This window comes from Apostichopus japonicus, chromosome 5 (genome assembly GCF_037975245.1).
Source record: "Apostichopus japonicus isolate 1M-3 chromosome 5, ASM3797524v1, whole genome shotgun sequence".
NCBI lineage: Eukaryota > Metazoa > Echinodermata > Holothuroidea > Aspidochirotida > Stichopodidae > Apostichopus > Apostichopus japonicus.
In genome coordinates, this window is record NC_092565.1 from 13589116 (window position 1) to 13616367 (window position 27252).

A 27252-nucleotide genomic window follows, 5' to 3' on the forward strand; every position below is an offset into this window, starting at 1 on the left:
GCATGGAATGGATTGCTACCCGAGGCTTTTAAAGATTTTATATATAGTAATAGACTAATCCACAACCATCAAACACGCCATTGTAATAACGCACATGTTTTATCCCAACGAAGTACTTTAAGTTCTTTTAACCCTCGTATTCGTGCTATAAAAACGTGGAATAATCTCCAGGATAATGTTAAGAATAAGCCTTCTTACTCTGTATTCAAAATGAATCTCCAAACTGTAATTATTTCTCACTATTGATGGATTTATTCTTGTGTGTGTTTGTGATTAAGATCATTATAAAGATTGTTAGGATTGTTTATTAACATTATTAATTTCCATTAGCGTCAATACGATTATTTCATCATTGTAGATGCTACTATTAACATTTCTTTATCCATTCTTAAGTTTTTCTTTCTTTTTTCTTTTTGGGGAGTCTCCTACTTTGTTAAGCCTTGCAGGCTTTATAGGAGACTTCCCGTCACACTTTAAATTGTGATGAAACAAATAAATATACAAATACAAATATACAAAGTTAAAAGACCAGACAATGCTTACGTCAACACGTACTCTATACAAATTAACCCCTATCCAGATGGTAAGTATAGCTGTTCGATTCTTTCTTAGAGAGCACAATATCGTTCTGTGTAAATATATTAAAAAACCGTGAGATCTTGTTTTGGTGGTAGTACACATCAAAAAGTAAGCGAATTTTCTTCTTGAGTACATTGTGAAAACCCTTTTTCAATATTACAAAGATAGTTATTATTGAAGCGAGATATTCTACAATTCCAAATTGTACATTTATATATATTGAAGATGAAGTCACACAAAATTCCTACAATACAGTTGTTTTTACGGCCAAGACCCAGAAGGGACAACCCCTTCAGTTCATCTAAATTAACTACCGGATTTAAAGTACTCAACTTATTAACCAAAAAGTGCCATAAATTTTCGACTTCAGAACACTCAATAAAAAGATGAATAGTACTTTCGTTCGTGGTTTTGCAAACGGTGCAGTAAGGAGAACCGTTTAATCCAAACTTGTACAATTTGTCGTTAGTGTAAAGAATATTATGTAATACTTTGAAGTCGATATCGGCGTCAAAGAAACACTTTGGAGAACGATATATGTTACTCCATCTATTAGAAAAATCAAGACTGGGAAAATGCTGCTTCCAGTATTCTTCACCCTTGGGCGATGTGTTAAGATTGTCACGCAAAAGGCGTGGAGCTATTCTGCACGAAACTGAGGAGGTATCTATAATGTTTTTGCCATTTTGAAATTTTACAGTACGAATACAGTAAAATGCGTAGATACAATTGCATCAGAAGAAAATATATCACCTAACCAGTCAGAGGGGAAGGCGTGGAGAATGACATCGATATAATTCTGAACATCGATTACTGTAAGGGGCTTATCAGGATTAGCAAGCTCAATGCACTCATGCACGGCCTTGGCTGGCAGAGAAGTGGGTATAATCCCATACATCAGATCACTGACAGAAACGATACCACCTTTAATGAAGTGACGATTAAAAAGTGTTTGACTATCATTATCAACAATCAGGGTATTACTAAAGATAGGTTGATTGAGGATGTCTTCTCTGGTCTCTGGTAGCCATAAACGGCCTTGAATTAGCCGATCCCATGCAAACATGAGTTCACAGTAATACGGGCTTAGCTTATGAACAGACTTGCGGTTAGGAGTAATTTGAAAGATACCACGCCCAAGGCTCATATCTTCATACATATTTAAAAAAATACAACATTAATTTTTGTAATTTAATATTAATGTTATTGCTTAATATCTAACTACAAAATTTAATTCTAAGAGCATCTCTTGTTAATTCAATGTCGCTCAAACTGAATCCTCCTCTGTCGATTGGTAAAAGCAAGTTAAGAAACTTAATAGAAGGTTTTTTACCAATGCTAAGTAATTAAGTTTTATCAATATTACAACTAGAGCCAGAAGCAAGTTCAAAAAATTTAATGATGTTATAAATAGAATAAATAATTGTGATACTAGACACGAAAAAGGTAGGTCGTCCGCATGCTGAAAAATTTTGGTTTCGACTCCACAAAATTTAATACCATGAAATATATGGACATTTAATTATAGCTTCATGAAATGGCTCGGGACAGAGAACATAGAGCATGGCTGAGAGTGGGCAGCCCTGCCGAACTCCCCTTTTGACAGGGGAGGGATCGGAAATATTACCATTGTGTTTGATTCGGACCTCGATATTGGTATAAAACAGTTTGATCCATTTTAGGAGCTTAGAACCAAAACCCAATTTTTCAGCAACTTCGAAGAGGTAGTTATGGTCAACTCTGTCAAAGGCTTTATATTGGTCTATTTTAAGAATAAACATGGTTTATTATAAGAATTTACATACTCAATTACATTTTGCATAGTAAGCACGTTTTCAGAAATATACCTTCCTGGAAAACAACACGTTTGATCTTCTGAAATAATATTCTTACTGATACTTGTGATACGTTTGGCGAGAGCTTTGGCAATCATTTTGTAATCGACATTTAAGTGGCTTATTGGCCTCCAATTATTTAAACTACGAAGATCTCCTTTCTTGGGTATATGGGTAAGTATACTTATTTTTATGGATTCACAGAGTTCGTTGTCATGGAATGATGTCTCAATGTGTCTAGTAAAAATATCGATAAAATCCCGCCAAAACACTTTGTAAACTTCAGCATCCATCCATCCATCCATCCATCCATCCATCCATCCATCCATCCATCCATCCATCCATCCATCCATCCATCCATCCATCCATCCATCCATCCATCCATCCATCCATCCATCCATCCATCCATCCATCCATCCATCCATCCATCCATCCATCCATCCATCCATCCATCCATCCATCCATCCATCCATCCATCCATCCATCCATCCATCCATCCATCCATCCATCCATCCATCCATCCATCCATCCATCCATCCATCCATCCATCCATCCATCCATCCATCCATCCATCCATCCATCCATCCATCCATCCATCCATCCATCCATCCATCCATCCATCCATCCATCCATCCATCCATCCATCCATCCATCCATCCATCCATCCATCCATCCATCCATCCATCCATCCATCCATCCATCCATCCATCCATCCATCCATCCATCCATCCATCCATCCATCCATCCATCCATCCATCCATCCATCCATCCATCCATCCATCCATCCATCCATCCATCCATCCATCCATCCATCCATCCATCCATCCATCCATCCATCCATCCATCCATCCATCCATCCATCCATCCATCCATCCATCCATCCATCCATCCATCCATCCATCCATCCATCCATCCATCCATCCATCCATCCATCCATCCATCCATCCATCCATCCATCCATCCATCCATCCATCCATCCATCCATCCATCCATCCATCCATCCATCCATCCATCCATCCATCCATCCATCCATCTATCTAATATCCTCATCAATAAAAATACTGTTAAAAAGAGTTTCATCGTTCTCTTCGCGTAAGAGAGGGATATATAAACTTGGTTGGATAAGCATCTCCTCTCGTGTCCTAAAGGGGACTTAAAGGGTGTGAAGACTCGCGCAAAAAGAAACGTATAATGCCGGTTATCTGACCTAGTTTCGAATGAGATGTAACAAATATGTTAGACACCACCATCGATCTCAGAAAATACACACAGCTAGCTACTGTACCATCGGTAATTAGACACTAGTGTACAGTCAGTACATACAGCTGCGGTCAATACCTACAGCACAGTGTACAGGCAATACAGCGATGGACATCTTAGGTCCAGCTAAATATAACAAGGTATCACCTTTCATTACTCTACTGTCTGTATTTTGTAGCGACACGAACAAATCGTCACTTGCAAGCCACGGAAAGTTAACTTTTTCAGATGGCCGCACGCGGTTTGGGGCGAGTCTTCAATGCCTTTAAATTGACCCAATTTTTGCTCCATATGTATTTTCATTTATGCTCTTCAACATGCAAGCCACCAAAAAAAAAACAAGATCATGATTGATAATGGGTCAAAAAAATATGTTCTCCTGCTGATTTTTGGAACTTTTCCTGAGAAAGAATAACAATTGGGCGGATGGATATTGACTCTAATAGGAGTATGCCACCCTAAATCAAAAACTTTTTGCAATGTGCAGACGACACTGCCCTTTCAAAACATATGTTGTATAAAAAAAAAACGTGCGTAGGCTAACGATGGTTTTGTGTTGTTTTAAAGAAAACATCTTGCCTTGCTGTGCGGCCTGATGTAGCCAGCGAAATTGAGATGGAGTTCGTTTCTTTGGTTTGCCTACCAAAGTACAAAGACGAAAGATTTGGGAGACAAAATTTCAACTGCATGACGGTCTAGAGGCCTACCAAGCTGTGAGGTGGGGAAAGGCATAGGGCCATAGGCACTACTACTACTCGGTACTAGGCTAGGCTTCAACAACTATACGACAGTAAGAGTAGATCGGCATGTTTTGGTCATTAAGTCCAGGATTTCCTGTTCAGTTCCATTTTTAGGCATGGCTTACTACTTATTTGAGATCAAAGCAAACAAGCATAGACCTAGATGCCTTGCTAAGTCTCGGCATACGACTGAGTTATAACAAGCCTAGCCTAGCCTATGTAGACCTAGTTATGCCAGTGCAACCAATGTAACCAAGATTCTAAAGTCTGACTGTAGGCTGGACCTATGTGTAGACAATTAGCGGATTCTAAAGTCAGGCCCAATTAGCTGTGTATCTCGCTCGATCATATATAATTGAAAGTGAGTATGGCCACAAGAAGTAGCCTACTATGGGCATAGCAATACATACTAGGTCTAATGCTATGCATGAAGGCCAAGACTGTCTAGACTATAGATAAACAGTACTCCTTAAATTCACTCGAGCATTAAGAATTTGTTACTTGATAGCATAAACTACCCCAAATACTGCCACTAGTACCCCGTTCCCACGAACGCGGTCTTGCTTCAAGCAAGGATAGGTAGAGCTAAAACTGTAACCCCAGATAAGCCCTGCAATTTGAACCCGCGTTTCAACGCGTTAACTCTGGGCAAAGCGGCAGGCTTGGAAAACCTTGGAAAAGGTCCAAACCTGGTTATTGCAATAGAGAATATGAGCAGCGATCGACAGCTATGCAGTGAGTCTTTTCGCGGGGGTATATATCCTCCAAGCAGCGCACACACGCTATTTTCTACCGTAGCTTTTCCGATACGGCCAACGTTTACCACCTTTGAAAAAGTCAATGCACTGGGCAGGGAAATTATTGTTCGTATCTGAAGCACAATATTTTGAGTGGTACGACTTTTCGCGGGGGTTAAGTAAAACAAATCTCTCATATTTTCCAAAATGAAAATAAAATAAAATGGAAAGTCTAAATATAATCATATCAATTATATCTAGCAGATATGCCGACTTTGTGTGCGTACAATTGTTCCAACAACTCTGGAAAAAAAAATCTGTTTGCACACTTTACCTGTACCCAAAAGAAATATTTAATCCCTAACACAAAATGGTTGGGTTGGCCTCGATGTCAGCACCTGTGTATACTGTACCATTGGACTTGACATAGATGTTAAAACTTTTCTTGGCAAGTTGCCAACAAGAAATTCCACCGCAGTGTACTTTGCTAGTATTGCATCAAAGAAGTTATGGCGTGTAGACTAAACGCTCTACGGTGGCACATTTCATATTATTACTTTCTAATACATGTGTTCGCAGTATTCGAAGTGAACGTATTGGTTTTGGTGTGCTTTTACGAACATTCGCCTCATCGACTAGGCTTTGTAGGTCTATAACACTCCACCTTTGTTCAAGGGCGGCGGAAGCACTTTTAATCTGGGGGGGGGGAGGCACCGACGTCGAAGGGCACTTTGCAGAAACTTGATTGGACTGATGCAGCCTGATATTAAGTACCCTTTATAATGATCTTATTTGCGTATACACATCACTCCATCAACGCCCCCCCCCCCTCAGTGGCGGAGCTTGAGGTAATGGTCAGGGGGCGAGAATGGTTTGTAGGCCGGGGGCGCTTTCGACACTATCTAAGCGGAGCGCCACCACAGGTTGGCGCGGAGCGTACAGAAATTTTTTGAGTAAAGATGCTTCCCTAGATTGCCGGTAATGACCCTTTCCGGGCCTTGCTAATTGCAGATAAACGAAGAATAAATAGGTGTCAACGCCATTTTGTCAGAAAATTACACCAACAAAATGTGACAATGTCAATAGGTATTTGAGAGCGCAATAAAATAGTCAATAATCGCGAATAAGTAAAAAGTGGTAAAAAGCTGAAAAGGGCGCCAGCTGTCAATTTGAGTCCGTCAGGGGGGCATCCGCCCCTCTGGCTGTATGGATGCTCCGCCACCGCACCCACCCCTCAAGGAAAAATGCATACTAGACCTGCAATATCCAATGTGCACATTGGAAACAAGGAACAAGTTTTCTTTCGAGACAAAATGAGGTGAAAACATTATAAAGTCCAAGTCCATACACACGCGATCGATACATGTATGCATGAAACATGTCAAAATAAGAAAGGATAGGGTATAGGTTATGGGATATAAATACTAAACTCATTATTCATAGTAGGCTATAAATGGCTTCTGCTTATTACAAAGTCACAATGTAATTTAGCAATGTATTTTTAGAAATGTATTAGGATTTTTTTGACACATTGAGTATGCCTAATGGCACTCACCAGAATGTTAGAAGCCTTGTGGTAGTAAACATTTGAGTTTGACCCACAGAAATTCATTAATACTTCTAAGTTAGGATTAGATCTCTTACTGAAATATCGCTGACCTAAAAAGGTGATCAAGAGTACAATTTTTTATGTAGAGAAAGGGCACATTTTAATCCTGAGGAAAAATGGGGGAGAACGTTCCCCCTGTGCCCCCCCAGGTTCCGCCGCCCTTGCCTTTGTTACTAGATCAATTAATGCTGGCTAAATATACATTCATCTCACCTGGTAGGCCTACGCATAACTATTTGAAGAAAAAAGTACGGTACATCCCCTTATAATCAGATGTAAGATAACGTGGTAAAATTATGACTCCTAAGCAGTGTTTATAAATCATTTCTTACACTTTACAAATTGGCGGGAAATTAAAAACTCGCTGGCCTGCCAAAATCTCGATAGCCCCCCCCCCCCCAGTTAAACAACAGTATGCTATCTTTAAAAGAATTGTCTGGTATCCCTTAGACGTTACCTTAAAACCAATAAATAATTTTCCAAATATGCGTTTGACAGAGAAACGATTTTTAATCGTTTAGGATAGATATTTCAAATATACTTGAACAGTAGAGAACGTGACGTCATCTTCGCAAGTGCAGATGGCGACATGACGATCCATACAGTTCCTGCAGTAATCACGACAAATACCGCGTTTGAATACAGATTAATTTCTTTGTTAATTTTCGGTGAAATTCAATATAAATTATATATGTTTTAAAAAAATCGTTGAGCCGTCATATATATATGTAGTGCATCAGTGTTTTCGTGGTTTTTGTGTAACACGACGAAGGTTTGAACAGAAGACTCTTCGTTGTTTATCCTTTTGCTGTAAAGTTGATCCGTGAATTTTATCTCGGTAAATTTTTCTTATTTATATGTTTCAATTATAACATTTTTCTTAAATATATTCCATTTATAACGATTACTGTGGTTACAACTATTCCATGTGTAATAACTGTACCAACATATATCCCCTTTATTCAGTTTGAATTCATATGCTTTCACAATTTTTTTAAACAATCGTCACGAAGTTTATGCGCAACTTAAATCCATCTTCTATTCGTTGAAAGTCCGATATTTGGGGGGGGTACACCCCTCAGTCCGACAAGTTTTCAGTCCGAAAATAAAATATATACACGTTTTCAGTCCGAAAATAAAATACACGTTCTCAGTCTGAAAATGAAATACACGTTTTCAGTCCGAAATCAAAATACACGTTTTCAGATTGAAAACGTGTAATACACGTTTTTCAGTCCGAAAATGCGATACACGTTTTCAGTTGGGCAATGAAAGCAGTTTTAATGCCATAATATCACCAATAAAAAACGCTGGTATGTGAGGTGGGAGTTCTTGTTCGGTCGTAGGATGTCATGGATGGTGCGTAGTCACTTAATTTTTCGAACTTAAAACGTGTATTTTATTTTCGGACTGAAAACGTGTATTTTATTTTCGGACTGAATAGGTTTCGGACTGAAAACTTGTTTTTTCAGACTAAAAATGTGTATTTTATTTTCGGACTGAAAACGTGTCGGACTGAAAACTTGTTTTTATCGGACTCAAAACGTGTATGTTATTTTCGGACTGAAAACGTGTCGGACTAACAACCCCCTCCCCCAAATATTTGGCACCGTGCCACGATTGCAGTTCAAGCTCTACACTATTAAACAGCCGGTCCTGCGTCAGTATCTGGATCGCTAGTTGACTTGTGTTTTATGTTTTAAGATGATAGCAATTAACCAATCACATATTTCAACTGGTAAACGTCATTTATCAACGCTGTAAGATAGCGAATGTATACTCCACCTATATTCCCTTATATGAACGTTTACTACGAGTTTCATTGACCATGATTTTGACTTGGGGACACCCAGTCTAAACGGCAGGAAAAAGTTCAACACATCGGTTCAATGTCTATAAACATATTCCTGCATCGGGATATGTACACAGCAATAATTCTTGACGGTCAATTGTAATTCTTGTCTTTTTAAGTTAGCAAACGTGTGATGTGGCTCTTGTTTGACTGAAATCCAGAATGCATGCCATCTACAGTAGTTATCCTTTTATTTTTACTTTGGTATGTGATTTAAAAAATTTTCTTTTATATAGGCCTATTAGATTGTAAAATTTTACGGGCCTGATGAGTTAGTAACTAGGCTACGTGTTAGTTGGGATACTACATATTATATTAATGATTATCGATAAAATAGAAGCCAGTAAGACTAGCTTAAATTTTTCAGTTTGTACTTTATTTTGCTGACCGTTCTGCCGTAGCCTTTCTCTCCCATATGCAGCTCAAACTTTTTACTGTATGTATGCGGATATACACGGGCAGCTATACACTGTGTACTACTCAGCAATGCCTTACGTTATTCCTTCATACTCGCTGCATCGGTCCATTGTACACATGCACAACCAATATGGAAATAGACACAGTTTATGTCGATACAGAAATAAGCAAGCGGCGGAAACCACAACTGATAAAATCCATCGTATCTTTTACACCCCAAGGCAATAGTTTATTTACATTGATTAACGTTCACCCGGGCTTAGCTGTCCTAACCCCACCTCTCATGAGGGACTTGATCAAGGTCGGACTTGCTCCGTTCCCACGGAGTAAAAGGGTGGATCAACTTGCCCTAGCCTCGATAGGTCGATCAAGAGTGAAGCAAGCCCGCGTTTGTGGGAACAGGCTATAGGATTCATCCTTGAGCGCACCTAATTAATTCATCAGTCAACATGTATGATTGTTAACATAAGTGTTCTACCTAAATCTAATGGCCAGCACTACTTTCCTGTGCATGAAGACATGTTTGGCTTGACCACTGAAATAATACTCTGTGTGTTTAATCATGAATTTGTGCAGAGGAGCATTAAGTATGCCTAGCATTACCAAATGGGGTAGATATCCAAATCCCCTCTTTTGGCCAACAACAGGGGAGTCAGGTGGTATTGCAATAGGTATGGAAGATGGTAATGGCTTAGCCTAAGATACTCAGGTGCGTATCCAGGGGGGGCCCCCCGGGTAAGAAAAAGAGGAGAGAAAAAAAAGAGAAGAAAAAAGGAAAAAAGAGGGGGGAAAAGAGGAGGAGGAGAGGAAGGAAGGGAAAAGAAAAAGAAGAAAGAGAGAAAAAGGAGAAAAGGAGGGAGTTAAAGAAAAACGCCAAGAAACCGGGAAGAGAAAGAGGAACAGTGACATTATTACAGCGCTGATCCCTATTATATACACAGGGTAGCCAGTGACGGATCAAGGATTTTGGAAGAGGCGTGTGCCTCACCCTACCCCTTACACCGACAACTCAATGTTGACGTTTCCATTTTTCTTCTCTCACTCATGATCTATATATTCTATATATGGTCTATCATAAAGCATGTGTGTGTATATACGCCTTAATCAATTGTAGAATTGTGCTGTGAAACCAACTGTGGCTGGTCTCGAACTCGACCGTGTCGTCGGGGAACATGACAAATTTCGGGAAGGGGGCGACCGCCCCCCCCATCAGCATATTTTTTTTTATGATATCTCTAGTAATTTCAAAATAGAAAGTGCTTAGATGCAACTTACAAGGCCTGGAAAGTGTCATTTCCAGCGATCTGGGAGGCATTTTCGGCCAAAATTTGCTTGTACGCTTCGCGCCAACAAATGGTCCTGGGTAGTGCCATTTCCAGCGATCTGGGAGGCATTTTCGGCCAAAATTTTCTTATACCCTTCGCGCCAACTAATGGAGGAGCTACGCTTAGATAATTTGCTTACAGGCTTCGCCCTTTCCTTGGCAAATTTCTTGCTACGCGCCGGTTCGAATTTGTAAAGCAAACAGCAGATATCACATCATATCAGTGAGCATGAAAATGGCGTTCCAGGATGAACAGCCTCAAAATTGTCCGACTTGCCCGAAAAAAATAACCAAAAATTCCAACATTGTTAATGTCAATATCATATAAGCAAGCATCGGTTATTACATCAGATGCCATCGTGTACCTTACGGTCCGTGAAAGTTGCTCAGTATACCGCGGGATGCTAATGTAAACAACGAAATGTCTTATGTAGATGGAGAAAATCATCGAGGTCCAATTATGTTAAAACTCTCTTTTACATTAGTAATTGCGAATTGGGGGCTGCAGTCCCCACCCCCCTGCTTCCTTCGTCTATGTGTGTATTGTTCGGTTTCGGAAATATCTGCTATATTTTCATTTCCTTCAACCAAGTTTTATAATAGCCGTTATAAGAGGTTTTAATATTTGTACACCAAGAAATTAACTGTGTGTGAATTTTTGAAAATTTCTGACCCACATTCTTCATCACACGTCCCTCTACTCGTGCAATATTGACCGGTCTGTTAGGGGTTCAAGGAGGGCGGCGGAACCGGGGGGCACAGGGGGCACATGCCCCCCTCACTATTCCTCAGGTTAAAAATGTGCCCTTTTTCTACATAAAAATTTAGGTGTCTCAAGTTAGCAAGAGGCCAGAATGAACACTCGGGAAGGGCCGTTTCCGGCCATCTGAGGGGTTTGTAAAACCCAAAAAATTCTTGCACGCTCCGCGCCAACCGATGGTGGCGCTCCGCTCAGATAGTCATGCATACAACTTTTCAAATCCTGGCTACGCCTCTGACTTTCTAATGAATTTCTGTGGGTCAAACTCAAAGTTTGAATGGAAAAAAAATTGTTAAGATATTAACAAGAAATAAATTCTAACTCGGAAGATTCCTACATTAGCAACTAGCATAATTTCACCTCATTTTGTCTCAAAAGAAAACTTGTTCCATGTTTCCTAATTTGCACATTGGATATTGCAGTGCTAGTATGCATATTTTCCTTGAGGGGGCCGGGGGGGGGGGCGTTGATGGAGTGATGTGTATACGCAAATAAGATAAATACAATAAGAGTTATAAATGGTACTAAATATAAGGCTGCATCAGTCCAATCGAATATCTGCAAAGTGCCCTTTGATGTCGGTGCCCCCCCCCCCCAGATTAAAATTGCTTCTGCCGCCCTTGGGTCTTTCTATATTGGTTGTCCATAGATGAAATTTTGTGCAACATTATGGGTATGTTTTGAATTGAGTTTAATCACGAGAAACGTGAATTTTCAAATTCTGAAGAAATAATGGGCTTAAAACCTTGAAAAGTGGGGCTGACGGATATTGTGCGCCGCGACGTAGAATCACCTACAAAAGCAATGATCCACAGGACATGCGATGAGGTTGAACATGATGTGTGACAGGTGACAAACTTCAAAAAGGTTATGGATGAAAAAAAAAACTATTGGGAAAAACTTGGTTCGCAGGCAAAAAGTGTACATCTGGTTGGTCATTTTCAAGCCCCAGAAGTGCCATTTCCGGTGATCTGGGTGGTATCAAAACCAGAAAATTTCTTGTACGCTGCGCGCCAACCGATGGTGGCGCTCCGCTTAGATAGTAATTCGCGCCCCCCGGGTTAGAAAATCCTGGATACGCGCCTGATACTCCTACTAGGGTAAGCACCTAGCATGCTATGCAACAACGCTTTGATTGAAGATTGGTTAACAGACTTATCAGCCATACGGCTAGTTCTAAATTAGCTAGGCCTTACACAGTTACAGTTCCAGCCAAATCTCCATTAGGCCTAAACAATTTGGCCTACTGCCACTGGCTAAAGTTTAAAACGATAGGGGTAAAGACTTAGACTAGGCTCAGTACGTCAGCAAAAATCATTTACAACAAAAGTCAATTACTATTGCTAGGGTTTTGCAGGCCTGCCAACTCTTGCGGTTTACTGTACAAGTCTGGTTGCCAAAGGTAGCAAATTTTCAAATTACAGTACAGAACTATATTCTAATTAAAAATGTACGCTTCTGCAATTACATACTCGGCACAAATATAGGCTACATTATGCTGGAAATTCTGTCTAGCCTAGTGACAATTAGGCTATAGGTGCCCAAAGTATTAATATTCTCACTATTTAACATCTACATTAACAATGCCAGCATGCATGACATGTTAGGCTACACCACATCCATGAAAATCTGTTTATACCTATTGTGTAGGAATGTAGGTGTAGCCTAGTGTTAATATTCCGACTGTTATCCATTCGCTTAATTCAACTGAAGTATGCTTTAGTCAGCAATGCAGATCATCCTTACCAACAAGACACAACTTTTGTTTGTCAGGAAATTGAAACATTCACCGTCACAAGATAAATCACATTTAAGTATATGAGTCGGTTACCTACCGACTCAACAAGCTAATGTTATCTTCGGCCAATATGTTTCGTTTTCGACAACAACCTTTGGAACATTCTATTTATAGCAGGCCTAACTTAGAAATCTATCATAGGACACAAGGTCATCATATCACTGACACAAAGTTCTTAAGCAAGTTTATTTAACTTACATTCTTCCTCGACTATATTGAATAATGGTTAATGTGACTTAATTTTTTTCAAACTTGGATTGATCTTTCAAAAATCAGCTAATTGATATTACATATGTAATAATAATAATAATTATGGAAAAAGATTTAAAATGCAGTTCAGGGGCATCAGAGCTATTTGTGATTGGTACGGCAGATCAGAGTGTGGCCATCTATCATAATTATCGGAGGACGTTTGATAGGTCAAACTACGCTACGCGCCACCATGGTTGGCGATGGTTGGTGCGTAACGTAATGGAGAAAAATTTGAAAAAATGCCTCCCAGATTGCAGGAAATGGCACTTCCCGAGCTTGAAAACAAGACCCCTGGCATGCCAGAGTAGTCACATTTAGCCTACCTGCCGTCATCATTATTTGCCATGGCATCATTTTTTGCCATATTTTTTACTTAGTCCTACTTTTTTTCTTTTTTTTTGGGCGCCGTGAATATTGGTCCGCACCTGCCGTACCAGCTCCGACGCCCCTGCAGTTAAGTTGGTGACCAGTAGTCGAAATATTTACTGAAAGTCACATTATGAGGTCTCATCACAGTGGCGGAGCTAGGGGTCTTGGACTCTTGGTCAGAGGGGGCGAGAATGGTCTGTATGGGCACTTTCGACTTTATCTAAGCGGAGCGCCACCACAGGTTGGTGCAGAGCGTACAGAAATTTTTTGAGTAAAGATACTCCCTAGATCGCCGGAAATGACCCTTTCCGGGCCTTGCTAATTTGCAGATAAACGAAGAATAAATAGGTGTCATCGCAAACAAAATGTAACAAATGTCAATAGGTAGATGAGAATGCAATAAAAAGTAAATAATTGCGAATAAGTAAGAAGTGGTGAATAGCTGAAAAGGGTGCCAGCAGTCCATCTGAGTCCGTTAAGGCAGGGAGGGCATCCGCCCCCTGACTGTATGGACGCTCAGCCATTGTCTCTTCATATGATTGTAATCTTGAGATATAATGCTGGTTATCTAGCAATAGTTAGCGCTTCTCATGCCAGCAAGAGGTGCAAAAGATCGGCAAAAGTCGTCACTGGGGTTCGAACCACCAGTGCAAAAGAGAGTCTCGCTCTGCAGCTGGTACAGTGCGCCAAGCCATCACGCCACTGTATCGGTTGATATATATAATGCTGGTTACCTAATAGTTAGGGCTCCTAATGCCAGCAAGAGGTGCAAAAGATCGGCAAAAGCCGTCACTGGGGTTCGAACCACCAGTGCAAAAGAGAGTCTCTCTGTAGCTAGAACAGTGCGCCAAGCCGTCACGCCACTGTGTCGTTTGAGATATAATGCTGGTTATCTAATAGTTAGGGCTCCTAATGCCAGCAAGAGGTGCAAAAGATCTGCAAAAGCCGTCACTGGGGTTCGAACCACCAGTGCAAAAGAAAGTCTCGCTCTACAGCTATAGTACAGTGTGCCAAGCCATCGCGCCTCTGTGTCGGTTAAGATATAATGCTGTTTATCTAATAGTTAGGGCTCCTAATGCAAGCAAGAGGTGCAAAAGATCGGCAAAAGCCGCCACTGGGGTTCGAACCACCAGTGCAAAATAAAGTCTCGCTCTACAGCTAGTACAGTGAGCCAAGCCGTCGCGCCACTGTGTCGGTTGAGATATAATGCTGGATATCTAATAGTTAGCGCTCCTAATGCCAGCAAGAGGTGCAAAAGATCGGCAAAAGCCGCCACTGGGGTTCGAACCACCAGTGCAAAAGAGAGTCCCTCTACAGCTAGTACAGTGCGCAGAGCCGTCGCGCCACTGTGTCATTTGAGATACAATGCTTGTTATCTAACAGTTAGGGTTCCTAATGCCAGCAAGAGGGTTCGAACCAACAAGTGAAAAGAAGAGTCTCGCTCTACAGCTATTACAGTGCGCCAAGCCGTCGCGCCACTGTATTGGCTGAGATATCAGCTCATTATTTAATAGTTAGGGCTCCTAATGCAAGCGGAGAGGTGTAAAAGATCGGCAAAAGATGTCATCACTTGGGGTTCTAACCACCAAGTGAAAATAAGAGTCTCACTCTACAGCTAGTACAGTGCGCCAAGCCGTCACACCACTGTATCGGCTGAGATATTAGCTGATTATTTAATAGTTAGGGCTCCTAATGCAAGCAGAGAGGTGTAAAAGATCGGCAACAGACGTCATCACTGGGGTTTGAACCACCAAGTGAAAAAGAGAGTCTGGCTCTACAACTACTGCAGTGCTGAAGCGCAAGTGCGCAAGAGCAAGTGCAAGTGCGCCAAGCCATCGCGCCACTGTATGGATTGAGATATTAGGCCGATTACTGTAACTAATAGTTACAGCTCCCAATGTAAGTACGAGGTGTAACAGATAGGCAAAAGAAGTCACTGGGGTTCTAACCACAAGTGCAAAAGAGAGTCTCGCTCATCAGCTAGTACAGTGCGCCAAGAGTCATGACAAAAAAATTCTGAGAGGACATTACCCAAAACTGTCAGCTTTTGGTTAATATATAGATGCTTATGTTGTGGTTTGATTTTATGGTATTTTGTTATTATGTTATATGTATTGTTATATGTATTTAATTACTTTCAACTTCGCTCTTTAAAGAGAAAACTGTTATAACTGTAATTCAGGAAAAATTGTGATTTTTCTCACGATACTCTAATTTTTCTAAATTATAACATCATCAATATCATTGAAAACTCGTCTGATTATAGTAAATTTTATGTTTATAAAGAAAATAACGACAGAATTCCCAAAATGTAGCAGCAAAGGAGTGGCACCACCGTTAAGAAAAGAACGACTTTTGGACAATTTATAGATTGTCACACTTTTCTACCATCTTGAATATAATTTCCGGAATAGTTTAAGGTCTGGGCAATTCTAATTCATAAATTGCAGATATCAATTATGTTTTTTTTTAATTAGAATATAGTTCTGTACTGTAATTTGAAAATTTGCTACCTTTGGCAACCAGACTTGTACAGTAAACCGCAAGAGTTGGCAGGCCTGCAAAACCCTAGCAATAGTAATTGACTTTTGTTGTAAATGATTTTTGCTGACGTACTGAGCCTAGTCTAAGTCTTTACCCCTATCGTTTTAAACTTTAGCCAGTGGCAGTAGGCCAAATTGTTTAGGCCTAATGGAGATTTGGCTGGAACTGTAACTGTGTAAGGCCTAGCTAATTTAGAACTAGCCGTATGGCTGATAAGTCTGTTAACCAATCTTCAATCAAAGCGTTGTTGCATAGCATGCTAGGTGCTTACCCTAGTAGGAGTATCAGGCGCGTATCCAGGATTTTCTAACCCGGGGGGCGCGAATTACTATCTAAGCGGAGCTTCTTTCCTGAATTACAGTTATAACAGTTTTCTCTTTAAAGAGCGAAGTTGAAAGTAATTGAAACAGAATACCATAAAATCAAACCACAACATAAGCATCTATATATTAACCAAAAGCTGACAGTTTTGGGTAATGTCCTCTCAGAATTTTTTTGTCATGACTCTTGGCGCACTGTACTAGCTGATGAGCGAGACTCTCTTTTGCACTTGTGGTTAGAACCCCAGTGACTTCTTTTGCCTATCTGTTACACCTCGTACTTACATTGGGAGCTGTAATTATTAGTTACAGTAATCGGCCTAATATCTCAATCCATACAGTGGCGCGATGGCTTGGCGCACTTGCACTTGCTCTTGCGCACTTGCGCTTCAGCACTGCAGTAGTTGTAGAGCCAGACTCTCTTTTTCACTTGGTGGTTCAAACCCCAGTGATGACGTCTGTTGCCGATCTTTTACACCTCTCTGCTTGCATTAGGAGCCCTAACTATTAAATAATCAGCTAATATCTCAGCCGATACAGTGGTGTGACGGCTTGGCGCACTGTACTAGCTGTAGAGTGAGACTCTTATTTTCACTTGGTGGTTAGAACCCCAAGTGATGACATCTTTTGCCGATCTTTTACACCTCTCCGCTTGCATTAGGAGCCCTAACTATTAAATAATGAGCTGATATCTCAGCCAATACAGTGGCGTGACGGCTTGGCGCACTGTAATAGCTGTAGAGCGAGACTCTTCTTTTCACTTGTTGGTTCGAACCCTCTTGCTGGCATTAGGAACCCTAACTGTTAGATAACAAGCATTGTATCTCAAATGACACAGTGGCGCGACGGCTCTGCGCACTGTACTAGCTGTAGAGGGACTCTCTTTTGCACTGGTGGTTCGAACCCCAGTGGCGGCTTTTGCCGATCTTTTGCACCTCTTGCTGGCATTAGGAGCGCTAACTATTAGATATCCAGCATTATATCTCAACCGACACAGTGGCGCGACGGCTTGGCTCACTGTACTAGCTGTAGAGCGAGACTTTATTTTGCACTGGTGGTTCGAACCCCAGTGGCGGCTTTTGCCGATCTTTTGCACCTCTTGCTTGCATTAGGAGCCCTAACTATTAGATAAACAGCATTATATCTTAACCGACACAGAGGCGCGATGGCTTGGCACACTGTACTATAGCTGTAGAGCGAGACTTTCTTTTGCACTGGTGGTTCGAACCCCAGTGACGGCTTTTGCCGATCTTTTGCACCTCTTGCTGGCATTAGGAGCCCTAACTATTAGGTAACCAGCATTATATATATCAACCGATACAGTGGCGTGATGGCTTGGCGCACTGTACCAGCTGCAGAGCGAGACTCTCTTTTGCACTGGTGGTTCGAACCCCAGTGACGACTTTTGCCGATCTTTTGCACCTCTTGCTGGCATGAGAAGCGCTAACTATTGCTAGATAACCAGCATTATATCTCAAGATTACAATCATATGAAGAGACAATGGCTGAGCGTCCATACAGTCAGGGGGCGGATGCCCTCCCTGCCTTAACGGACTCAGATGGACTGCTGGCACCCTTTTCAGCTATTCACCACTTCTTACTTATTCGCAATTATTTACTTTTTATTGCATTCTCATCTACCTATTGACATTTGTTACATTTTGTTTGCGATGACACCTATTTATTCTTCGTTTATCTGCAAATTAGCAAGGCCCGGAAAGGGTCATTTCCGGCGATCTAGGGAGTATCTTTACTCAAAAAATTTCTGTACGCTCTGCACCAACCTGTGGTGGCGCTCCGCTTAGATAAAGTCGAAAGTGCCCATACAGACCATTCTCGCCCCCTCTGACCAAGAGTCCAAGACCCCTAGCTCCGCCACTGTGATGAGACCTCATAATGTGACTTTCAGTAAATATTTCGACTACTGGTCACCAACTTAACTGCAGGGGCGTCGGAGCTGGTACGGCAGGTGCGGACCAATATTCACGGCGCCCAAAAAAAAAGAAAAAAAGTAGGACTAAGTAAAAAATATGGCAAAAAATGATGCCATGGCAAATAATGATGACGGCAGGTAGGCTAAATGTGACTACTCTGGCATGCCAGGGGTCTTGTTTTCAAGCTCGGGAAGTGCCATTTCCTGCAATCTGGGAGGCATTTTTTCAAATTTTTCTCCATTACGTTACGCACCAACCATCGCCAACCATGGTGGCGCGTAGCGTAGTTTGACCTATCAAACGTCCTCCGATAATTATGATAGATGGCCACACTCTGATCTGCCGTACCAATCACAAATAGCTCTGATGCCCCTGAACTGCATTTTAAATCTTTTTCCATAATTATTATTATTATTACATATGTAATATCAATTAGCTGATTTTTGAAAGATCAATCCAAGTTTGAAAAAAATTAAGTCACATTAACCATTATTCAATATAGTCGAGGAAGAATGTAAGTTAAATAAACTTGCTTAAGAACTTTGTGTCAGTGATATGATGACCTTGTGTCCTATGATAGATTTCTAAGTTAGGCCTGCTATAAATAGAATGTTCCAAAGGTTGTTGTCGAAAACGAAACATATTGGCCGAAGAGAACATTAGCTTGTTGAGTCGGTAGGTAACCGACTCATATACTTAAATGTGATTTATCTTGTGACGGTGAATGTTTCAATTTCCTGACAAACAAAAGTTGTGTCTTGTTGGTAAGGATGATCTGCATTGCTGACTAAAGCATACTTCAGTTGAATTAAGCGAATGGATAACAGTCGGAATATTAACACTAGGCTACACCTACATTCCTACACAATAGGTATAAACAGATTTTCATGGATGTGGTGTAGCCTAACATGTCATGCATGCTGGCATTGTTAATGTAGATGTTAAATAGTGAGAATATTAATACTTTGGGCACCTATAGCCTAATTGTCACTAGGCTAGACAGAATTTCCAGCATAATGTAGCCTATATTTGTGCCGAGTATGTAATTGCAGAAGCGTACATTAGAGTTAAACTCCCACTTATACTAAATTTAGCTTCTTTGTCTTTGCAACATGGCAGAGCATGCTGGCAATGCCATTGGATAAGGGAAGTTAATTGAGTATGTTTCAGACCTGTCAACCTGTTTGACCCCAAAATAGGGAGAATAACATTTTTCAGGGCCAAAAAAATGGGAGAATAAGGGGAAAATAGGGAGGTTGGTAATTTTCAACTGAAATTATTAATACTCCTAAATAAATAGTCTACAGTACAGTCAGTATTGCGAAGTTCGGAACACTGCGAAGTTCAGACACCCCTTAGAAATACACGATTTCACCAGGACAACCTATAGTAACAGCCAATTGCACAAAAAACTACAAAGAAACAGTTATTTTCCCTCCAAAATGACCCGTGTGCAAGTAAGTACTTACATATTTGTCAATAAAATGACAGCAATCTATCTGTTATAATTGCTGAAAGAGCAACTGCGCCACCAATTTTATCACCAGCGCCACACTGTGGGTTGGGTGTCCGAACTTCGCAATACTCTAGCAAAGAAATACCAGTTCCACAATCACAAAGAATCTTCTTGGAATACAACGTGAAAACAGTTTGCAGGAAAGAGAGTTTGGCCGTGTATTGTAATATAACACACTTCTCCCACCATATCAAGTATATTTTCATGTGATTTATACTAGAAGATATAGTTTTGGGGTGTTTTAAGGCTTAGGTGTCCGAACTTCGAAGTGTCCATGCTACCGCTCATGTATATATAACTGGACTTGTGTTTGCGCACAGGATCATATAAAAACATATAAACAAGTACAATCGCGTATAAATTGTTGACACACAAATTGCCACGTAGACACCTCGTATAATCCCTGTATGAGTTTATACGCAGGTTATGCTATTGTGCTCAATGAATAGGGATTAAAGTCGCCGAAAGAATTAGTGAGATGTTTGAAACAGCCGTTTCTTAAATCGTAGTTTAAGACGTGATATTCACCTATTGTAGCATCGAAAAGGACGCAGGTAAAGTGTGTGCTGGCATAGAACTTAACTGTTTTTTTTGTCGTATACAAGTAGCCTACATGCGAACTGCATACATTCAGTACGCCGCATTTACAAACAATTAGTGACAACTTGTGTTTAAACTTGTGCACCATGGCATATGCACAGTGCACGCCATACTACTGTACTGTATTCAGAACTCGCCCAAGGCCAACGTACAATAATGACATTGGGCGAAGTCCGAGAACTGACAGAGCAGCCTAATATTGGTTGAGAGTCCCGCACAGCACTGTGTCAGTTGTAACGTGTTTGTAAACATTCAATCTATTTTTAGATTACACTTATTATGCGAATAAGTATAGGACTATAACTGTTGGCTATTTTCAGAAATTTTGCAAGTGAAGAAACATTAAAAAACCAGGAGAATAGAATATGAAACCGGGAGGCCGGGAGATTTAGGTAAAAACCGGGAGAGTTGACAGGTCTGATGTTTACAGGCCAGACGACAGCTATTTAAGGGTGTATCATTTAAGTTGCTTTTCATTCACTCCGTCAGTGATCTTCCCTTATCCAACAGCATGGCTGACATGCAAGACTCTTGCTCAGCCACATTACACAAACACTCAATGAACAGAATGCAGCAGACAGCTGATCATGAACTATGTTAGGAACCAACCAAAGAGACCAGCAGTTTGTCAAGCTATGTTTATGGTTAAACTACAATTTAGAAGAATGAATTGTAAATTAAATCCATTTAAATATGTTAAATGACCTAATTAGTGGGCCCTACTCATAATCAGGTTGTTAATTACCACTTTGCTTTACAGTACAGCAATGCAGGTTGTACTTAACCGTTTCTCACAAAAGTAGAACAGTTGGAATTTTTCATATAATTGCCCAAAATGTCATATATACAGGACAGTCTTGAAGGTACAATAAACTTTTGAAACCTTACACCTCATTTACTTATATGAGTAGAACCTTTCTTATAGATGTGGAATTAAACAGTTGTGAGGAGAGTTACATTAGAATTGACCCTTTCTAGAAACATCTGAAAAGGGGTTCATAAAAACTGTCCGATAGGTAAAACTAGCTATGAGGAATGATGTAGGCATGTTATTTCCCATCAGTAGTGAAGATAATGATTCTGATATTCCAGAAAATAGAGCTGACATAAGTGATTCATTTTCCAATTCCCACTTGTCAAATCAATGTCCATATGCAATACATATCATTAGATTGGGGAGGTACACAATTATCCAGAACAAGTTTACATGAAGTTTCTAATAAATTTAAGACACTTTTTGCCTCAAATCTTCTTGATATTGACAGAGATTGAGCCTTTTAAAATAATTTAGTTGAATTGGGTTGATCTGAAGGATTGTCCAAACATTCACAAAGTTTAAAAAAAAAAAAATCAAACATTTTGAAGTTATTGACCACATGGCTAGCGAGGACCACCCTGAAACTTCAGTTTTGCAGACAATAGTTGAATATGTTGGCACCACTGCAAATTTGTCTTGGACTTAATGCTGGTAGGAATATTTTGTGTGTGAATATTCTAGGTCCCTTGCAGTCATTGTTAATTTAACTCATGTGGTTAATGGAAATAGGCCTATGTCTAGGAATGCAGATATTATGATGAACCATTGTGATGGAGCCAACTAGGAATCTAATGTAAAGCATTACATTCATAGTTGGATGTTCACTTTGTTCAGTTTTTTTTTTTTTTCATTTGTCCAAGTGCTACTTTATCATGCAAGAAATGGACACTGATTGTTTTGACAGGGATTGTCATGCATAATGTATGTTGTAGAGTCAAACAAAACAGTGATTGTAACAAAGCCACCCCTGGCAGCTAAGAGAAGAGCCAGCAGGGTCCACATTCTAGCATATATGCTCTTCAAAGGATTGTGCAAAGAAAACAAATTTTAATTATCAAATCATTTGACATCTTCCACATATGCCACAACAGCCTAAGTGTGGAGGTTTCACATCTATCAGCAGAATCTCGCAGTGAAGCAACAGCCCGTCTTGCATGTTTGATTGCACTGGGTTTTTTATTTTTGTTATACCATGTAGCTTGTACTCTTTCTCTCTGAGTTGTAGTCTCCTCCTTTTGTATACTCTGCCTCTTTTACATAATCTATCATACTGTGGTTTTCTTTGCATCTGTTTCAGAGTCTGGATACATGGACTATTTGAGCTCACATTTAATCCTGTAGCTTTCATCTTCCTGGCTATGAAGTCTTCAGACCCTTTATTTATGATGTGTATGGAACTGTGGTCCCTGTACTGACTGTTGCTTGAAATATGGTGCTATGTTTTGGATGGACTCCCTCTGCTTTTTGAGTGGAAGTCTGAAAGCAAGTGGACAATGATGGTTTGCTGCAGGTGGGTGTCTCAAGTAATTCATTTAGTTGTGTGCTGTCAGTGTGGGATATTAGCAGAGATCTATTTGTAGCATTTGGCATAAATGGAAATTTTGTACTTCCTGCCCCCCTTGCATACAAATGAATGCTTTGGGCAATGTGAATGATTTCCATTGTAGCACTTTGCAAAGCAGTTTAAACATGTTGATAAAGCTTTCACACCTTTTGCAATGGTCTTATTTGAGCGCTTTACTGCAAGCTTGCAGTCACCTCTGCCTGTTTAGGGTAGGTCAACTCCTCTGCAAAGCACTTTTGTATTAAATGCTTTGTAGTCACAGTTTTTGTAGGTAACATATCAGAGGAGAGTACTGCTTTAGTCAGTGCTCTGTGGAGTGACCTACAGTATTTAGGTGTACTTGGTCTAACAGGTTCTCTGTTTCAGAATGAGTAGTTGCAGCCGGGCGCATAGCCAAGGGGAGGGGCCAAGGGGGCAGCCGCCCCCCCTTGAGCATATTGTTTATTTTTTTTAATGTTTTTACGATATCGTTAGTATTTTCAAAAGAGAAAATGCTAAGATGCAACTAACAAGGCCTGGGAAGTGCCATTTCCAGCGATCTGGGAGGTATTTATAGCCAAAATTTTCTTGTACACTTCGCGCCAACCATGGTGGCGCTACACTTAAATAGTTTGCAATGTCGAATCTACAGTTTGGCCCCTCTCTTGGCAAATTCCTGGCTACACACCTGGTTGCAGCCATTGTACTGGTGAATCAGTTATGAGGCACTTGACCTTTAGTGGGTTCTTACCTATAAGTAATTAAGAAATTAAGTAATAAGTAATTTGGATGCACAAGTCTTTCCACCATTCTGTTCATCTCCGACATTTGCATCTTTGCGGAACAGACTTCATGGCCTGGACATTGTACCTTGTGACCTCTTCTTCTATTCATTTCACCAAGTAAGTAAAACTTGTTACAGTGATGGTAACCAATAACAAATTTATGCATGGTGACATTCTCAACAATTATATCTCTGCATTGGCTTGCAGGAACAAATGGATTCTTACTTTTCTATTAAGCAGAGGGTAATTATATATTAACGATCATATTCTGCAAAATATTGAGTCTTTTGAGAGGCCACACAGTTGCAGTGTCTCCTCTAAACACCCCTTTTCTGACATCATTTTCATTAATTTCTTCTATTACAGGTCCAAACTGGTTGGCTGACTTTTGTAGTCTACTGACAGGACTGGAAAGAGAGATGCTGCTGAGCAATCTACGAGCTGAACTTGAACTGATCAACGTCTGATGCAAGCCTAACTGCGGTGTAATGTTTAGTTCTGAAGGATTCTTGCCAGGTTTGCCACTTTGTTATAAAGTGTTTTAGATGGACAAGAGTTCACTCTTGTAGCTACATAGTGATTCCAAACACAACCTTTGAATCAAGTCCTACAAATTCTTCCATATCAGAAACCTATAGGGTCGTCCCCACATCCATTGCTTGTCTCTCTGTGAGCCATCATAGCACTGTTATAGGCTCCTAATAAGACTTGTAAATTTACTAACCTATTTCCTGTAGGTTCTGTAAACACTACCAATTCCATTATGAGCCATTTGATCAAGCTTGCCAGCATGGTGCTGTTTAGGCCTGAGCGCATGGTTTGTTTTGACTGAGTTGAAAATATCTCATGTCCTTTAGGTGGTGAGTTAACTACTCTCTATACTCTTCCATGCTGAGCCTTGTATGAGCAGGTTTGCAAGAGGAAATAGTTGCCACATCCGAATCAGAAGGGCTAGGCAGCCTGGTTGGCATCAGCTGTATGAGCTGTTAAGCCAAACCTATTACCTGGCTTGAAGGTTGTTGCATGCCTATCAAACATGCCTTTCCTTCTACCCATCCTTCTAAATACTAATCAGTTTTTATCCTTAAAATATACCAATTTTCCAGTGACCTATTCACTAGTTTTGTTTGTAAGCATTTCTTGGAAGTCTAAGCCTGCACATAGAAAATGATACAAGACTTACACTGAGAAACTAGTCAATATGATGGACTACAACTAGTTTGGAATGTTGTTTGAACAGCGCCCTCATTCTAGATCTGGTTACAGCTAGTACATAGCTCTCCTGAGAAGTTTTTGAACCAAAATCTGACAAAATACCTTTGGAAAGCAGTGCCAAAGTAACAAGTAACTTTTCTCTTTCACTTTAGAGCCACAGCTAAGGGCGCATGCTTACTGGATGCTGGGAGTGATCAAATTTTCAGAGAGAAGAAGGCCAACCAAGTTTCCGCCAGAGGGGGTAAGTAGCACCAAACTGAGGGACTGTGCTTAAAACTCATTCGGTGGACCCAAGAACAATTTAGACATTCAGTAGATGCCTGTCATGCTGAGGGAATGACTTCTTATCACACTAGGGAATATGTCAACCATTGGGCACTCACTTGTACAGACTTCATTACTGTATTATTCATATAGACTGTATAACGTGTGAGACACCATATGAAGAGTCACCCAATAGACAGAGATAAACAAAAATGGTGAAAGTCAAAAATTCTCAAACTATCATAAAAGGAGGTTTAATGTGGATTTTAAATATCTCAGCTGTTACTTTATGTGGCATACTCCTTTTAGCATCTATATCAACCTGCACAAGTGTTCTCCTTCAGAAAAAGTTCCAAAGAGCAACAGGAGAATATCTTTTTTTATATCTCATCAATTAGGATCTGGTTTTCTTGGTTTGGCTGTTATGAAGCATGAATGGAAGTACAAGTGGTACAAAGATTGGGTCAGTTGAGGTAAGTTTAGACCACTTTAGGCCTCCCTGGAGCAGCATATGAACATTGTTTACTGCTGAGTAAAGACGTTTGTTTACAAGTGAGGACAATTTCAAGCTCTCATAGCAAACAAAAAGTCTGCACAGTCAAGATAAAGAAACTTGAGGTTCAAATGAATGACCAAAAAGCTATCAAGTGATGGGTAGCATTTAGCTAGCGAGAACTTCTATCTAGACTTAGGGACCACATTACTTTTTTGACCTTGTGTGTAAGTAAGCGATTTATTTTAAACAGTCACAGAGCCAAAAATTAACACAACGTAGTTCATATCTTAAATCATTGAACACAGTTTATATTCAATATCAGTTCTAGACATTCATTCTGGACAATCTGGACAAGCCTTAACTAAACCAACATTAACAACAATCATTGTATTATATGACATAAAAGTAAAACTGTACTTTCCATAGACATTATCATTCTTAAATTACACTAATGTAATTTGTGACATCAAAGGGGGTTTAAAGGAAAACGACTTACATGAAATTTTTGGCTTTAAGCCTACAAAACAGATACATGTCCATCGCTATCAATCGTTGTTGTGATAAATTAATTAGAATAAACCAAAAGCAAATAGAATAAAGGGTAATTTAAACCAAGAGACGTACTGCACAACGCAACTCACATGCATACCTGTACATGGTAACTACGCTCGACGACACATACAACACTGACGGGCAACTGGAAACACAGCATCACACGCATTAAAACAATCGAAGACCATTAACAGTGTGTACTGCTGAGATTCTGGAGAAAGATTGTAAAACAAACCACCTGCTGCTGAAGAAACAAAGTCTAAACGTTCAAGAGTTCTGCTGCCTCCATTGGTCTTTATGATAACTTTCTGTCAAATATCATTGGAAATATGGATATTTTGGCTTCCAGATTAAAGGTACAAAGCAAACATGTCTGGGAGGTAAATGCTCCTAAAAAGGTCAATGCCCATTCACTGATGCACATATTATATGACATCACGGTCACGCCAATACATGTGTCCAAATGCTTCAAAACATGCCTTTTCTTTCATTGTTGATGTTGGATCTGGAAAATAACCATTTCATCCTTAATTAAAAGTCATGAATTTCAATATATCAACACTGAGGGAACCCTGAAGGATTGATAATCCAAGACAATCGTAGAATAGAAAAGGTGTTTATGGAGGGATTTCTCAACCAAGGCTTCCTATACAATGAGTTTTCTCCTGGTAACTTGAATCCAGTGTTATGACCATTGGCTGATGGTAGCACAACCCTGACGTGTCTTGCTAGGAACCCCAAGTACCATTGAACCTGTTCACCATAGGCTATAGATGTATCTGTACTGCCTAAAAAAAGTTATGAAAGTTCAAAATGTATCAATGTTGGCCCATGATGTCCACAATAACAAGCAGGGATACAATGTACAGTTATGGTTACATTTGTTGTGAATTTACACCTTCCATATTTCATGAAACTTTCTTTTGTTCAGACAATTGATTTGCAAAACTCCAGGCCTAAGTACTAGCCTAGTAATAATGAGTATAAAATGACACATATGCCTACCTAACATGGCTGCATAATGCAGCTTACGACCCAAGCCAAACTTTCAGTATGCAACCAACCCTACTACTACTAGTACTACGCACCATACTGTACATGTATGAATACATAGCCAACACACAGTACATAGGG

The 27252-nt window shown here is 40.1% G+C and overlaps 1 protein-coding gene across 12 annotated transcripts in view; it reads left to right on the forward strand.

Annotated features, from left to right (window-relative positions):
• The first annotated feature begins 4172 nt into the window (after positions 1 to 4172).
• The window catches only part of LOC139967733 (uncharacterized), a 52922-nt gene continuing 29842 nt past the window's right edge, over positions 4173 to 27252 (forward strand). Inside the window, exons 1-4 of one of the 12 annotated variants that reach the window (XM_071971767.1) lie at positions 4173 to 4392; positions 22561 to 22773; positions 23958 to 24107; positions 24959 to 25047. The gene's annotated coding sequence lies outside the window, so the exon portion shown is untranslated. Of the gene's footprint in view, positions 4393 to 4447; positions 4465 to 20807; positions 20839 to 21979; positions 22774 to 23512; positions 23709 to 23957; positions 24108 to 24958; positions 25048 to 25468; positions 25544 to 27252 lie in introns of those variants that run through there. The other 11 variants (XM_071971770.1, XM_071971768.1, XM_071971769.1 and 8 more) reach the window with 11 other exon arrangements.